General features: G+C 38.3%; 1 long non-coding RNA gene across 3 annotated transcripts in view; it reads left to right on the top strand.

Annotated features, from left to right (window-relative positions):
• LOC116658665 overlaps nucleotides 1-5,009 on the top strand; it is an 84,729-nt gene extending 79,720 nt beyond the window's left edge. For 2 of the 3 annotated variants that reach the window (XR_004313896.1, XR_004313898.1), the window contains 2 exons: nucleotides 1,594-1,659; nucleotides 4,148-5,009. This is a non-coding gene — a long non-coding RNA (uncharacterized LOC116658665). The remainder of the gene's footprint in view (nucleotides 1-1,593; nucleotides 1,660-4,147) is intronic. The other variant, XR_004313900.1, reaches the window with a different exon arrangement.
• The last annotated feature ends 10,355 nt before the right edge of the window (nucleotides 5,010-15,364 follow it).

Here is a 15,364-nt window from a genome sequence, read left to right as displayed (position 1 = left end):
TCTTGCACACTTTTCTTTCCTCTTATTTCTATGGTTGAGTTCTCTCAAGTTGTTCACCTCTATGAACCTCAGTGTCCTCATCTATAAAGGATTATTACTTCCACTTCCAATAGGTCTGAAGATTGAATGAGATCATGCAGGGAAAGAATGAAGCTAGTCCAAGAGCAAGTGGTCAATAAGTATTAGTCCTTCTTCCTAGAGGAAAACGATGTCAGTGCAATTGGTGTCCACAGTGGAAGCTGATTAAAAGAGAGGGGATCAGTCAGAGTAACCTTGTCTCCACAAATGGGGAAACAATTCAGAGCAGGTACTCTGACACTCACGTGAACAGCACAGAGCAGGAGTACCATTTCAGCTGGGGCAGAAACTATAGCACAAATGTATGTTGAAAGCATGTCTTCCTTCCTTCTAGAAAGTAGATATCCTGTTCCATTTGGATTTGTATGTGAGGGGAAGCCTGTTGCACATTAACAGTGATTTTGTTAGAAAAACAATTTACCAACACAAGCCAATGGCAAAGAGCATCTTAAATGGTAGCCATCTTCCCACCTTCGAGTGGCTGGCTGGTTAGGTACCCACAATGTAGGTTTACTAAATATTTCCAGGAAGGTCCTGATGATTCCATCTGGCAAGCAAGAGTGCCAGGGGTGTGGGTTGTGTTCATTCCTCTGACCAGAAGAGCACAGGCCTAGGGACAGTAGGTGACATTTCTGATGGTGCTGTATAAGGTTCTCCATGATTCTCCCAGGTCTTTGTGGAGCCCGCTTTGGGCTGGCTGGCAAAGGCTGACAGCTTCTAAACACATTTCAGGATTACAGGAAAGGAGAAAAACTGAAGAAACTGAACACTATGTGGAAGTTTACAAATGAGAGACAAAATTGCCTCTTGATGATTCAATTGGAAACTCAAATGGCAGGAGTTAGCATTCACGGGATCCCCGTTTTAGATACACAAATGCAAAGTAATCAGAAAAACACTTGCTCCTGAAAAGGGTTCACCTTGGTGCTCCACACTCACTCTGCTGCACGCACGAAGTTGTAATCAGCCTGAATGTAAAATGAGCAAATTCTCAAGAGATGGAGATTTTAACCTCTGAGAAAGTGAGGCTGTGTTTGAGGACCTCCACAGAATTTGGCTAGGTTATTTGCTGCTTTCTGTAACTCACCACTCTGTGGTCCTCAATGATGTTTTCTCTCCCCATAGTTCCAATTCTTTCCTCCCTGCCATTGCCTTTTTCATTTAATTCTCACCCCATCTGAGCCAAATTATCCAGTTAGCATAGTAGGCACAGTGCCTAGGGCCCACAAAACAAAATAGGTGTAAAAACACATTTCTTTTACAATCAGGAAAAAAACCCAAATTTTAGGTCAAAGAAAATGTTTTAGTATACAGTATTAATATATTTATCTTTATTCCAGTGCATGAAATATAATTTTAAAAATTGTTATGGAAGAAAGGGCCCATGGAAGCACACGTGCCTAGGGCCCAGGGAACTCATAGAACAGCCCTGAGCATTCAGATTTGTTATTTGTAAGTGCTCTCAAACCCTTAGGGACACAGAAATTAAAGCATTACACTTGTTTTCTCCTACAGTAAAGCCAGCACGAACCACAACTAGCTTCCAGGCCTCCAGCCCTGGGTTGGGAACCCCTGCGGTTTGTAAGTAGCATCTCATACCTTCAGGTTTCAGTCTTCCTCCTGGCTCCAGGCATGGGGTCTTGGTGTCAGCAGCCGCCCTCCAAGGTCTTTGGAAGCTGTCAAGTTTCTGGTGTCAGTGACCATCAGGAACCCTGATTTGAGTCTGATAGAGAAACCAGAGTTATGACTAAACTTACTATTGTTCCAAGAAAAAAATCAAGGCACGTAGTCTGACGGATTTTCTTTCCCATTTTCATGAATTTAAATTTTAACATTTATGTAACACTGTCTCTAAAAAGACAGTCACATAATTCACAAATGACCTTTATGACAATAGTAAAATGATGTGAAAATAAATACCAAAACAGGCAAGTAGAGCCTATTTCATTAATCCCATATTTGAATATTTAATACCTGTGGGGCCCAGGAGGCCCAGGACCCAGGGGCACAGGAGGCAGCAGTCTTCTTCCTTCATGAGAGCAGTGCCATAGGTTGTAGTGAGAGCCTGGTTTCTCTTCCTTATCTTTTTTCGAGGCGCACAGTAGCCTGGCCCAAGAGTAATGGTAACGAGCATTTGGAGACTCCTACGATGTGTCACATCCTTTCGTGAATTACATCTGAACAATCCAAACACTCTACAAAGTAGATATTAACGTTTTTCATTTTATAGACCAGAAGAATTGGGTAACTGGTCAATGACATAGAGCTGGGGGAGTGGTGAAATTCTGATTCTGCTCAGCCTGACTGGAAAGGCCCTGGGGCTCAGATGTTTACTAGTAGCTGTGGGATGTTTACTGGGACATTCAAAATTCAGAATGGAAATGAGCTTTCCAGGCAGGGGAGCCATGGGGTCTTGACAGGGGCCCGGAGAGACCCTCTCCTTAGCAGATGGCTCCCTCAGGCTCCTTAATTTCCCTATCAGGCCAGTTCAACCCCAGATTCCAAAGGTTGGGTCACACAGCTCACTTGCCTCAGCTGCCCCTCTCTCTGGAGCTTCTGAGTTCAGCTCAAACCCTCACCGCTCCCCAGAAAATCTTCTACAAGGACCTAGCCCACCCTGGCCTTTCCCTTCTCCAAATTCCTGCTATCCTTTTGAAAGTGGAGGAATTTATGCTTCATACTATGCAGGAAGAAAGATCAAATTCACACCCTCCTCCTGGGTTTCAGTTCTGAGCGATCTAAAGTAACAGTGAAGGAGGGTGTAAACTGTTCCTGACCATCATTCCTCTCTTTGTTGACACCCTGATCTGAAATCAGCTTTCCACCCCTGAGAAGGTCTCTGGATACTCTATCAGCTGACACCCCCAGCACACTGAGATACAATGTAACTGCTCTTAGAGATCTTAAGTTTCCTCTTTTCTCTCTGGGTTCCCTGGGAACACAAGAGCTCAGTTTGAAAACTATTTTGCAACCTGACTAAGGAAGGTCATTTAATATAGGACCATTGGTAGCAAACTTCTGGAGACTTCCTGCAAAGTCTGAATGTTCAGAAACCTGTCAGCGATTGAACATGGATGTGTGAAGTCAATTAAGAATCAAGTACGTGTTGGTGGGAATATAGTTTGGTGCCACCATTATGGAAAACAGTATGGAGATTCTTCAAAAAACCAAAGATAGCCTTACCATATGATCCAGCAATCCCACTCCTGGGCATATATCAAGAGGGAACTCTATTTGAAAAGATACATTTACCCCAATGTTCATAATAGCACTATTTACAATAGCCAAGACATGGAAACAACCTAAATATTCATCGACAGACAGCTGGATAAAGAAGTTGTGGTGTCTACTCAGTCATAAAAAATAATAAAATAATGCCATTTTTAGCAACATGGATAGAACTGGAAATTCTCATTCTAAGTGAAGTAAGCCAGAAAGAGAAAGAAAAATACCATATACTATCACTCATGTGGAATCGAAAAAAAAAAAAAAAAGGACACAAATGAACTTATTTACAAAACAGAAACAAACTCACAGACATAGAAAACAAACTCATGGGTACTAGGGGGTAAAGGGGGTGGAAAGGGATAAATTGGGAGTTCTGAGATTTGCAGATACTAACTACTATATATAAAATAAACAACAAGTTTCTACCATATAGCTCAGGCAACTATATTCAATATCTTGTAGTAACCTATAGTGAAAGAGAATATATAGGTATATGCATGACTAAAACATGCTGTACATCAGAAATTGATACAACATTGTAAACTGACTATACCTCAATTTAAAAAATAATCAAGTGCAAATTTATGTATTCTCTGGTTCTTTTCATGTGTTCTGTTTAGATCTTATCAACTAGCCTGTAAAGTTTTGGTGGGCATGTAAGCAACTCTATGGGAAACCAACCTCAGGAGAAAACCACTTTAAAGTGCCCTGTCACTTTAGCAAAGCTACATTGTCACTAACCTTATATCAGGCATCCCCATGCTCTACTCAGCTCCAGCCCTAGTACACCTTTCAAATCTCCTGATCACTAATTTCCCTAACCTGTTCATTCTTTCTGTAGATCAAAGAAGTAGAAATGAAGAGTCAGTAATTTACAGATGGCCAGATCTCTTCTCTGGTTTCCCCTCCAGTAATCTTGTGAACAGACTCTGTGAACAAGATAGCATCTAAAGAAAGATCACAAGGAGTCAACAAGCCTGCACACAGTGGAAGATGGTTACAAGTTTGATCCCCGATCTCAATGATTAACTGAGATTACTTTCCCTTTTCCTCTTGAAAAATTGGCATATTCCAAAGTTATACAGAACTAATTTTTAAGTCCTCAAGTATCAGATCTTGAACCATGGCAGGTGGGGGAGAGACATGGGGAGGGGATAGTGGTAAATAATTCTAAGCCATCCTGCTTAGAACTCAAATGCGGTAGTCAGCTCACATATCATTTTCTCTCTTTTTAACACTTGCTTATTTTTAAATAAAAAATATGAGTATGGTACAAAAGTAAAAATATTCAAAAAGGCTGATAGTAAAAGGTAGGATTGTCTCTCATTCTTGTACCTCCTACCTACTTTCCTTCTCAAAAGGCAATTGCTATTATCAGAATTATGATACACAAGAGTGTATCTGACAGTCACATTCCATGCATATGCAAAAATGTGTAAGTGTTTCCTCTTCTTTAAAATAGCAAATGTTCTTTGGTGCTCCTATATTGGGTGCATATATATTAATGAGTGTAATATCTTCACCTTGTAATTCTCCTTTAATCATTAAAAATGTCCTTCTTTATATTTATGGCTTTTGTGGGAGGGGTAGACTGGGAGTTCAAAATTTGTAGATACTGACAGACATATGTAGAATAGATAAACAAGATTATACTGTATAGCACAGGGAAATATATACAAGATCTTGTGGTAGCTCACAGTGAAAAAAAATGTGACAATGAATGTATGTATGTTCATGTATAACTGAAAAATTATGCTCTACACTGGAATTTGACACAACATTGTAAAATGACTATAACTCAATAAAAAATGTTTAAAAAAAAAGCAAATGTTGGCATTCTGAGCTGGTTCTTTTACACTGATCTTTTTAATCAAGCAATATATAATATCTTACAGGTCATGCCAATTCATATTGAGCAGTTTCATTCATTTTTGAATAGCTGTATAGTATTGAATTATAAGAATGTATCAATTTTTTTTAGGTTCTCTATTGGTAGATAGTTGGCATTCTGAGCTGACTCTTTTACACTCTGATCTTCTTTATTAAACAATATAGACTATCTTGGCGTTCATGTCAATTCATATTGAACAGTTTCATTCATTTTTGAATAGCTGTATAGTATTGAATCAAAAGAACGTATCATAATTTTTTATAAGTTCTCTATTGGTAGATAGTAAGATAGTTGCCAAAAGATTGCTTTTACAAGCAATGCTATAATGAATAACTGTGTACATATCATTCATATGTATATTTGTATGCATGTGAGATAAAGTTCTAGAAGTAGAGTTGCTGGATAAAAGAATATATGCTTTATCGTTTAATGAATATTGCCAAATTGCTTTCAATAAGGATTCTATTAACTTACCTCACCACCAGCTATGTAAGGAGAGTGCCTGTTACTCCACATTATTGCCAACATAGTATTTCCAAACATTTGATTTTATGTTATCTGGTTGGTAAAAAAAAAAAAAAAAAAAAAGGCTAACATTATCATTTCACTTTTCACTTCTTTATGAATGAGGTCAAGCATCTCTTTACTCTTAAGAGACGCTTGTAATTCATTTTCCCACTCACACTCTGATTTTTTAAAAAATTGGGTTGTTGACCTTTTATTGATTAATACAAGTTCTTTAGATATTAATTAGCCTTCTATCTGTGATTTCAGTTGGACTTTTATTTTTACTAGTTTGTCAATTGCCTTTGACTTTTTAAGCAGTATTTTTTTCAACACGAATGATTTTATGTAGAATTTATCAGTCTTTTAAAAAAATCTTTCTTTTTACTTAGGAATGTCTTTTTTACATCATTCTACCTTTTTAATGTTAGTTGATGTGTTGAATTTCTTTTAGTTTTATCATTACTCTGTTTTCTGAGTTATGAATTTCTGTTTTCATCTGTATTACTTTCTTCCTTTGCTTTTTAGACGTTTTATTATTCTTTTTTTACTTTCTTGATTACTTTACTTTTATTCCTTCATATTTATTAATGTAAGCTTATTTATGTGTATTTTCTTATTTATTATTAAAATATTATGTAAGCATAAACTTTTCTTCTTGTTTATTAATATGATTATACATTTTAGAGCATTGCTAATAGATTGACACTGTCTTAACTATTGTTGTTTTGTTGATGAAATGCAATTTTACTTTTCCTATTTGAACTAATAGTTGTATAAGGGAAAGGTTTTCTTATTTTTTCTAGCTTTGCTAATTGATTTTTAGTTCTGTTGTATTGTGGTCAGATAATAATGACTATACTCTTTCTACATTTTGGAATGTATTGATTTTTGGGGGGCCTAATAAATGGTCAACTTTTGCAACTATTTTTGGGATGTTGTAAAAATTATGGTCAATTTTCACTACAGAATGCAATTACACATATTTTAGAATTATATATTACATATGACTTATATGACCCTAAAATTTTACGCACACATACACATACACACACATACACCACACTATTGCATCAGTCAGAGTTCTACAGGGAACTAGAGAAAGAGATTTGTTTTAAGGAAATGGCTAATCCAACAGCAGAGGCTTGGCAAGTCCAAAAATCTGCAGGGTAGACCAGTAGACTGAAGACCCAGGCAAGCATTACAGTTTGGGTCCAAGGGTAGTCTGCTGGCAGAATTCCTTCTTGTTCATAGGAGGTAAGTCTTTGTTCTATTAAGGCCTTCAACTGATTAAACAAAGCCCACCCATATTATGGAGGGTAATCTGCTTTACTCAAAGTTCACCAACTTCATCCAAAACCACTTTCACAGAAACATCCAGAGTAATCTTTTACCAAATATTTGGGCACCACATCAACCAAGCTGACACATAAAATCAGCCATCAGAATTACACAGATTATGTCATACATAGTATACAAGTATATACAATATATACTTTAGAGTTTTATGTGTTTTGTTCTAGCAGTCTTTTCTATTTCTGTATCTTTATATAATACACCAATCTTCTATTTCTGCAGATAGTATCTTGACTATTTTCAATGAGGATACAATACTAGTGATGAGATAATAATGATGACACTCTTTCTACACTTTGGAATATACTTCCTCGTTTTCCTCTTACCCTCTTTCTTCCACACTATTCAATTTCCCTTTCTATATAATTTTTTCAGTTACACTTCCTATTTTCCCACGTATGTATATGATTTTGTCTAGCAGCTTGAGATAGTATATTTCTTACCTAACCATAAAAGATAAATCATAATACATTATCTCTACCATTTGTCTTCACCTGCCCTCCTAAACTTTGCTAGTTGTTTCATATCTACATTGTACACTTGCCTAACATTTCATTTTGTTCTGTAACTCTAATGTCAACATCTGGTTGAAACTATGACCAAGTTAAGGATTCAATGCCCATTGATGTCTTTTACTGCAGTTTCCCCATTTAATTCCTAACTGAATGAAGTTTGTCCTCATGCTTTCTTCAAGAAGGACTCATGGTAAGTATTCTCTGAGTTTCAGCATGTTCAGTAGAGATTTTCATGCTGTCTTTATATTTGAACTAATTTTTTCAGGGTATGAAATTCTTGGGTCACATCTTTCCTCAAGGACCTTGAAAGCATTTATCACTTAACTGTTTTATTCCCCCATCACTTAGCCATTTATCACTTAGTCTGCTTATCGTTTAGCTTCTTTTTTTTTTCTCTATTTAGGTGACTCAATAATTTTTGTCTATTCACCCAAAAGATTTTTTTATCTTTGAAGTCCTGTAATTTTATCAGATTATCTCTGCTGTTTGCCTTTTCAACAGGTACAGCCAAAATTTCTTTAATTATTGTTAAATTTTATTTAACTGTATCTTTAAATAATGTTTTTGTCCTTTTATTTGGATTATATTCTTTTAAGTCAGTAACTATGTATATCTTTACATTTCTTTTTTCTAATTCTCCTTAAGCATTTATTTACTTTGATTTTTAAAAAAATGTTTATCTCATTTTGTTTGCTGTTTCTCTGTCTTGTTCTTTACATCTTTACTATGTTTTTATTTTATTTTATTTTATTTTATTTTATTTTATTTTATTGAAGTATAGTCAGTTTACAATGTTGTGTCAATTTCTGGTGTACAGCATAATAGTTCAGTCATACATATACATACATATATTCATTTTCATATTCTTTTTAATTATAGGTTACTACAAGATATTGAATCTAGTTCCCTGTGCTATACACTATAAACTTACTTATTTTATATATAGTAGTTAGTATCTGCAAATCTTGAACTCCCAATTTATCCCTTCCCACCCTCTTCCCCTCCAGTAACGATAAGTTTGTTTTCTATGTCTGTGAGTTTGTTTATGTTTTGTAAATAAGAATAAATTCATTTGTCTTTTTTCTTAGATTCTACATATAAATGATATCATATGGTATTTTTCTTTCTCCTTCTGGCTTACTTCACTTAGAATGACAATTTCCAGGTCCATCCATGTTGCTAAAAATGGCATTATTTTCTTCTTTTTATAGCTGAATAGTATTCCATTGTATAAATATACCACAACATCTTTACCTGTCATCTGTCAATGGAAATTTAGGTTCTTTCTGTATCTTGGCTATTGTAAATAGTGCTGCTATGAACATTGGGGTGCATGTGCCTTTTTGAATTAAGGTTCCTTCTGGATATATGCCCAGGAGTGGGATTGCTGGATCGTATGATAAGTCTATTTTTAGTTAAAATGGTAATTAAAATCTCAGAGGGGGCCTTTAGATAAGGATCCATGGCATCCGTGGCCAAACCAAGACATGAGACAGGGTGGGACAGAGCTAGCTCTGATCACCCTGGAAGTGGCCAAGACATGGCACGGTGGTTAAAAGCTTATGCTCCAGAGCAGAACTGCCTGGGTTAAAAACTCCCTCTGCCATGGGCTGACTGTGAGGCCCAAGAAGGTATTTATTTCTCTGTGCTTCAACCCCCTTGGTTGTAAAATGAGGGTGACAGTCATCACTCACCTCAGAGGGTTGTTTCGAGCATCAGGTACAATGACGCGTTTGAGCACTGTGATTTCTAAATCTTAAGAAAACATCTACATGTTGCAAAAACAACATTGCAAAATGACTATAACTCAATAAAAAATGTTTTTAAAAAAAAAAAAAAGAAAACATCTACATAGTCAGTGCTCAGTAAGTATCAGCTGGAATCATTGTTCTCTCAGACCGTTGAATCATCAGGAGGTAGAAGATGTTCATCTTGGTTGCCATTACATTTCCTTCATTTCTGCATTTTTGGTCAAGGAATGAAGTTTGGTCTTTGTTCCAATTCAGCCATCTGGCAGTTCCTGTTTGTCTCCCTATGAGGATTCCGCAATAACTGATTATGGGGAGGACTGATTTTGACCAAATCAGGTATAATAAAGGCCATCAAGAAACTACTTAAATTCAATTTGTGATTTCATCTGCTCTCTTGAAGTAAATGATGGCTAATAGAGGAATTTAAAATTGGTGTGCGGAAGAAGTTACAAAGATAAATGCTGGCTGCAGCTAAAAAGAATAAAAGTTCATTGTCTTAGGGCAAAATAGCATAAAGTTGCCCAAATATTTTTATTGCACAAATGCACTCCCTTTATTGGAAGTGATTGGGTAATGCGATGTTTTACTTCATTGAAAACAGATTCCCTTTAGAAGATAATTTCCTCATTATCCTCAGAGGCTCTGGAATCTGCTATTAGATTCACAATTCAATTTTGAATGACTTAAGGGAATGAAACCTTTATAACTTTTCTTTCTAAATTGTAGAAGATCAAAGGATGAATGCCCCCTTTAAAGTAATTTATTATTATAGCATATCACAGTCTATAACGCATTTAGAAAGTAATGATTTTTCAATAAATTTAACTTATTGCATTAATTTTTAAAAGATTTTTCTTTCATGAATTACCATTTCATCTTTTGGTTTTCATGTAATTACAGTCAGGTCGATTTATTTTAGACTAAAATCACAGAATATTAGAGCGACTGGGCACCTTCTGGAGTATCTCATTGAATTCTACAATAGCCTTATGAGTTAGGTGTGATGTTCCCTCTTTATATATGAAGAAATTGAGGCATGGATGGGTTATCCAGCATCATGGTGCTGGAGGGAATCTAAACTCAGCTCGGTCCAAATTCTAAGCCTTTGTTCTTTCTACCATAAATGCAACCCACATACTTTTTTTTTTATTATGTGGGACCTAGAATCACCTAAATTTTATTTATTTTTTATTCTTTTTAACATTTTTTATTGAGTTATAGTCATTTTACAATGTTGTGTCAAATTCCAGTGGCAACCCACATACTATTAAAGGACTTCTAGTGACACCCCATCCCCCATCACATGACACAAATGAAAAAAGCCTAAGGCTGCAGAAAGTGAAGGGAACTGTTATGGATTCCACTGTGAGCTGGCGACAGGATGGAGGTTTGTTTGGTGGCACACAGATCTGGGATGTCCTTCTGCCATGTCCTAGTGAGGTGAATTTAGATAATTTATTTAATCTCTCTGAGCTCCAGTTTTCTCACCCGTAAAATGAAAATAAACTTGTATCACAAGGATGCTCTGAGATTAAAAGGGTTTATTATATAGAGAGTGCTTAGCACTAGTGCCTGGCACGTGGAAAATCATAAATTAGAGGAAACTGTTTTCAGTAACACCGGTAATAATAGCAGGAAGTAGAACCTAGCTCCCTGAGTTCTGAGAAAGGACTTTCTCTAATTTGTTATCACTCTAGTTCCAATTATATAAACATACCAACTTTATGACTAATATACTTTATCCTATTTATTTCTTTATGCATTGATTTAAACAGATCAGCCTGGCTTTAGGTAGCATTAACTTGCAGATGGAATGTATTTACATTCTCCATGCACTGTGCATTCACATAGATTCAGCTTGATGCTACTCTGTCTTGGCACTGGCCACTCGTTCCCCAGGCTTCTTGAGAAATTTGGAATTGAGCTTTTGCTCTCTGCAGCCTGCCGGACCCCCACCCTGCTGTTCCTGCTCATGAGTCAGCTATGGCAGGTCCAGGTTCATTACCAATTCCCCGGGCTCTCTGGACGATGGGGCCTTGCTAATTTGCCTGCATCCTAGCTGCCCGAGCCCTCCCCCGTTTTGGCAGCCGCTGCCCCCACAGCTTTCTGATCTTATCGCAGTGGCTCTTAATTGTCCACTGCTGCTTCTCTGCCTTTTTCTCTGTGAGTGAAGCTCAGCGTGTGGATCATTTTGAACTAATCGTTTATTTAATATGCCTCCCATTTGTCCGTGGGCTTACATCTGCACCGTTCTTGCCTTCTATGCTGGGGCAGGTCTACAAAAAAGCCTTTATTATTCTCCTAATCCCTTTTGTGTGTTTTTTTTTCCTGTCCTTATCTTCCTCTGTAAGCTTTTCCTGACTCAGCAGATTCTTACCTTGCTCCCTTCGATTTTCCTAAGTACAAATGGTTGTTTAACCCCTTGGTATCAGATGCTGTATTATAAAGTCATCGAAGTCTTTCCCATTCTTCTCATGCTCCTGCTTCCTCTCATCTGACATTAATTTTAAAAGAATTCACTTAAAAACACAGTCAGGGAACTAAGGAGAGTGCACAGAGGCTGCTTCTCTTTGCATTTGATGCTTAATATCTATATCTACCCTATATGTATACCATCTACATCTCTTCTATCTCTAGATCATCTGTATCTGTTGTATATGTATATCCTCTACATTGAATCTGTGTATGTATCATATACATCTATTCCATGTCTACATATTCTACATCTATGTCTATATCTACACCCGCATCTACACTGATATCTGCATGAAACTTTGATGTGAAATGTGGCAGCCTGGGAGCAAGCTGTGGGAATGGTGAGTGTTCGGGAAATCAGGAAGCAGCTGCCTATATCCACAAGCCCCACAGCAGGACCTCTAGCTCCCAGGCTGTGGCAGAAAAAGTAAGGTTGTCATCCCTAGTCTGGTCCTCATCAGGTTGCAATATTGCTCATAAACCCTCTGGCATTTCAAAGCACAGCAGAGATAAGAAACATACTGTCCCGAAATGCCCCCTCCACCTCTGCCAGGAAAGCCCTACTGGCTCTTAAAGACCCATTTTCATCTCAAGCCTCACTCCTCCACGAAGTACTCCCAGATGGGGTCGGAGAACCACAAAGGCATTTACTATTTGACTCTCGGACTTTGGCATTGGGTCAGGTTGTTCTGCTTCTTACTGCGCACTCTTTTCTGTTGTGTTTCTTTTCATGCCGAATTGTTTAATATGCACAGCTTTTTAACTCCTAACACATTCAACAAATGACTTAAAGGCTGAGCTGTTCATGTTTAGGCATCCTTCACCCTTTCGTTTTAATCTACTGCTAGATTCTTTAGCATGCATTAGAATGCCCTGGGGACCTGAATTAGAAGGATCCTGGGTCTTTTCACAGCCCAGCTGAGTCAGAAACTCCAGGTGTGGGGACCTGAAATCTGTTATTTAAATGCACTCTTAGGGGCTTATGATGTCAACCAAAATTTGCTAAAAACTACTTTTGGAGATGCTAAAACAACTTTAAGATTTCTCTTTCTTTCTATTTTCACTATCATCTTACTAAACCAGGCCCATATCACCCAAAACACATATGCACGCATGCACACACACACACACACTTCTTTTTTAAAAAAATTTACTTTTGAACACATAACAAATATTAATCGGTACTTAATATGCAGCAGACACTATGGCAGATGTAGAGAGGAAGAAGCCATGATCATGAGGAGTTTGCAGCACAGAGAGGAAGACACACACCCACATCACACACTTAACTGAGTACAGCCTATGAACAAAATTGTGACTAAAAAACTAGCCTGTCTCAAGACCTGGAACACACGGATTACAAAGTACAATTTTCCAACTTATCCCAGGAATGGCAGGCTCGAAGATAACTTGTCTTCATTTTCCGAGGTAGGGGTGATGCATCCAATCAAAAAGAATGCAAAGGAAGGACATCAATGTGTCGTTATTTTCCGTTGGACCAGCACTTCCTCCATGACTCAGATCCAGGCATATCAACCTGCATTTGATGCTATTCTAAGTGGTCATTGACTGGCTGAGACCCCTTATCTCGATATATGGCCAGGAGAGAGAACTGTCATCACGACCACTTGGGACCCAGGCTTGGGGTAGATCGTCAAAACCTCTGTTCTCTGGTCTTGGGAATGAATTCCCGGTATAGCGACACTACTGATTCGTGACAACCCGTTAATACATGAAGGTTGGCAATTTTTACTGACCCCTCAGCATTCTCATTTCTCAAAACAGAGCCTGTCATTTCAGAATATCTAACACTTGAAAACAGCTTATTGTGGTGGTGTCATGGCAACAACACCAAAAAAGGCTTTCCTCCATTTGTACCAAACAAGAACTAGAGGTGTTTGAAAAGCGCAGAAACAGTCTGTAGCTCAGGACAGAAGACATTTACAGAAACGGAGCAATTCCTGCCCCTGCAAATTGACAGGGTTGGTTTCTCTTCTCTGTCTCTTGTGCTTGTGAGCCTTGGAATGTGGCAGGAGCTTGGATCCAGGGTGGCTGGCTTCTCTGAGCCATTGTTTTCCCAGTCTGTCCATCACATGAGCATTCTTTTCTGGTGATGTGAGTGATATTGATGCAAATGCCTTGGTTATGGGTAATAGTTTGGTCTGACAACTGCTCCTTGATCCCTGGGTTAACACTATGTCTAAGTTGCACCCGTCACCTCTGCGGGTGGCAGTCACCTTTGCAACATGGGAGGTTTACATTAGATGGACGTGTATTTGCCAAAGCTGGTTGTACATTAGAATAGTCTGAGAGAATGTTAAAAATGCAATTTCCAGAGACCTATCCAGACCTGCTGGTCTGGCCAAACCTTCTGAGGAAGAGACCCAGGAAACTGTCTTTTCAACCTGTTCTCTTGTGATTTCAGTGTAAGCAGACCTCTTCCTGATGCTGAGAACCATTGGCCCAGATGCTCCCCAAAGCCATTCCAGCTTTGCGTTCTGTGGATTCAGGATCCCACAGCCAGGATGCACCCAATTACTCCTCCCTGACTCTAAGCACCTCCCCATCCCCTCTCCCCTCCACACAGTCTTTCTTTGGTGACTCTTTTGGGTACTGGGAGGTCTAAGAGTTTTGTCAACGTTCAGTGAATGAGCCCTCTGCTCCCGCGTATGCAGGTGGCCCATTAGCACCGCTGTCAGACTGCTGAGTAATGGTGACTTTTCCCAGAATAATATGCTGCCTTTGTATAGCACTTCAAGGCTGTTTTCGGGCACTTGCACACACTTTCATGCAGGACTGGAATCATGAACCATTTCTGTCTGTTTCACTGTGTGAGTTGGAATTTGCAGATCGGACAACGACTAGAATGAGGCTGACCTAGGAAATCAGTAATGAAAAATCAGACAAGGGCTTGGAAGCATTTTCTTTCTATAAATCATCTAGTCCAGGGTTTCATGCTGAGTAAAGCAATCTCCTAGTCATCCAGGAGAGCAAGATTTATGCCAAGTAAGAAAGAATAGTCAGCTGATTTCCTATCTGTGGACTCCTTGAAGGGTAGAAAGAATAGAGACAGGGAGAAAAAAAAAAAAAAACTACTCTTGAACTGGTCAATTTTGAGTCACTGTTTCAGTCTGATTTAATCACCCAAAGCTAACAATGCTAGCAGAGGCCACCTTTACAAAGTGAAAATTAGCTAAAATCAATTAAAATGAAGCTTGCTTTGGCAGGAGGGAGCTCCCTAAGAGATGGTGTGTGAGTGTATTGCTGATAGAGATGTGGCAAACACCTAAATGCAATTATGGTGACTGAGGTGTGTTCACGAGATGGACAAGTTTCCCCAGAGAAGCAGAACCAAATCAATAGCGTTGTAGCCTGTCTGAGTGAGCAGTGCGGTCTGCATGATGTATGGAAAAGAGAGGTGGGCAGAAAAGGTTTATCCAGGTCTATCCATGAGATGGAAGGCCTGTAACTGACAGTCACAGGTGATGTGGTCACTCAGGGGAGCCCTGTGAGGGGAGCGGGGACAGATATTAAAGCAACATTACATTATATTTTATATTTATACA

This window comes from Camelus ferus, chromosome 21 (genome assembly GCF_009834535.1).
Source record: "Camelus ferus isolate YT-003-E chromosome 21, BCGSAC_Cfer_1.0, whole genome shotgun sequence".
Lineage (NCBI taxonomy): Eukaryota > Metazoa > Chordata > Mammalia > Artiodactyla > Camelidae > Camelus > Camelus ferus.
The sequence above is the reverse complement of the archived record's forward strand: the minus strand, read 5'-3'. Positions and strand labels throughout refer to the sequence as shown.